The sequence below is a fragment of the Palaemon carinicauda genome, chromosome 20 (assembly GCF_036898095.1).
Source record: "Palaemon carinicauda isolate YSFRI2023 chromosome 20, ASM3689809v2, whole genome shotgun sequence".
NCBI lineage: Eukaryota > Metazoa > Arthropoda > Malacostraca > Decapoda > Palaemonidae > Palaemon > Palaemon carinicauda.
Window position 1 is genome coordinate 82,165,429 of NC_090744.1, and position 2,500 is coordinate 82,167,928.

The window sequence follows — 2,500 nt, forward strand, 5'->3', positions numbered from 1 at the left end:
AGGCTACATCCCATGCTTTCTTGGTAAGTATTGCGTACCACAAATAACATAAAAGGTAGTCTGATTTCCTATTCATTTCCTGTTTTGTAGCTGTACTTTGTTAACATATGCTTTAGGTTTTGACGAAACCTCTCTAATGCACTTTGGGTCTCCGGGTGATAGGCAGTAAACATCCAAATGTTTCATCACATCCTGAAACAGTTTTGACATGAAATTTGTTCCTCTGTCACTCATAACGATTTCCTGGGTGCCAAACATGGTAAAAAAAGTCTAGTAACTTCTTGGCCATTACTTTGGTACTGATGTTCCTGACAGCTATAGCTTCTGGGTATCTTTTTACCTGATACATCAAAGTTAACATATATCTTGGCCCTTCTTCGTTCTCAGTGATGGACCCCCAATGTCGATCATTACCTTGCTGAAGGGTTCTCCTCGTGCTTAAATCGGATGTAAGGGAGCCTTCTTGATGCATATGTTAGGCTCTCCAGTCATCTGACAGACATGATACGCATGTCAAAACTGGCTCACATCCTTATGCATGCCAGGCCAGAAAAAGTGTCTTATAATCTTCTCCGTTGTCTTTCTTATTTCCATGTGTACCGTCTCATATGCTACAGCCGTCACCTTTCTTCTCAGCAGTGCGGGAATCAATATCTGACGTTATATCCCCCCTTCAGTAGTCTCAGGGAACTAATAGCAGGTGGGAGACTGCTGCACCTCCATCCCATCCACCACATGGTACAATAATTCTGTTAACGTCACACCCTTCTGTTGCAATCCTTTCAGCGTTTTCTGATTCACTTATCCTACTTCTAATTCTGAGTTTTCTATTTCTTCCAAGTCCATTGCTTCCTGGTCTTCCTGTTCATTCGATTGTCGTTCCTCTTCTTTCGGGCTCTCTCAGAAGCTCACCTCTTGTGTACTATCATGGTAAACCTCTTCTTCCGTAAATAAATCTTCCGAGTTCAATTTTTCTTTCGGTTTCTCTGTCTTTTTCAGCTTCCACTTTCTTTGTCATACTCCTAGTCGTCACACAACTAGGAAACAGATACGGGTAGTCCTTCTTGAGTTCATTCGTAGGACTATACTCCAGCGGTTTCTCAGTTACAGTGGGACAAGGCACAAACGGCACTCCACCAGCCTCATTTCCCAGTAGGATTTCTACTCCTTCGATAGCCAATGAATCCTGTACTGAAAAATCAAAATGACCGGTCACTAATTCGCATGACCATTCCGAACGGCAAATAGCGGTAACTTCCTCACCTCCTATTCCATTCAAAATGACAAAATCTCCTTGGGAAGACTGTACCACCATCGGGTGTACGCATCACCACACTATGATTACATCCCATGTCACGTAATATATTGAATGACATTTCCTCACTCCCATACATAGCTGCTAACATACCTTCTTAAATATAAGGTTTAAAAGCATCCACGCTGTTTGGGGTTATCCTTTTTGTTGTGTAATTGTTAGCTGGTTTATTTTCCTCATCGACCTTTCCCGTTTGATTCTTCATCTTTGTATTCTGTGGAGTTGAATTACCCGTAATCACGTGGATGACTACTTCAGTTGGTTTGACCAGCAATCCTTACTGATATTGCCGTTTTTGCCACACTTACAGCGGACGATATTAATCTTCTGCACATCTTTCAAAACACCTGAAGGAAGACGATTCGATGATTGTTGTTTTGGTACTATTACTTTCTGCTTTGGAATAATACCAGTGGTACCTCTGCTGTAACTATAGAACTTGTTCCCCTGGTTATTACTGAACTGGCTTCCATGGTTCGGCGAATACTTGACACTTGGTCAGAATGACGGTTTAAACTTTATACCCGAGGGATGTTTACGACTGATATTATTATAATCTTCATTCTGCGAAGTGGCTCTATCAAGTTTCTTTACCTCTCTCCCTCAGGTACGTTGAATATGTTCAGGAATTCCTCGTAAATATTTTTCCAGCACTATCAGTTCTTCTAAATCAGCCATTTCTCTCACTTTGGCAGCCTCTATTAATCTTTTAAAACATCGTCGTACATGATAAGCATAATCCATGAAAGCCATTTTCACGTCCTTCTGCAAACTTTGGAGACTTTCACTATAGTATCCAGGGCTCATCTGATACACTTGCAGCACACTCCTCTTAATTTCTTGATACTCCTTCCTCTGATCCTGAGACAAGGCAAGATACGCACTGCATCACTTTCCAATAAGGACACTCTGCAATAACACCAGCCATTTATCTTCTGGCCATTTCATCGTCAGAAGCTTCCTCCGTGAATTTTGGGATCACTCATTGCGCTTTCACCACATCAAACACGAGATCGTGCATAGCTGGGGTCAAACCTGTCTGAGTTGACAACAACTTTGCACAAGCATTCAACGGTTCCAATTCACTTGCATGTCTTGTAAGTTCTCTTGCATCTTCTCTCTCTCTTTCTTCCTTCCTGAAATTCCTCTTGCCTCTTCTCTCTCTATTTATTCCCGTTCCTCTCA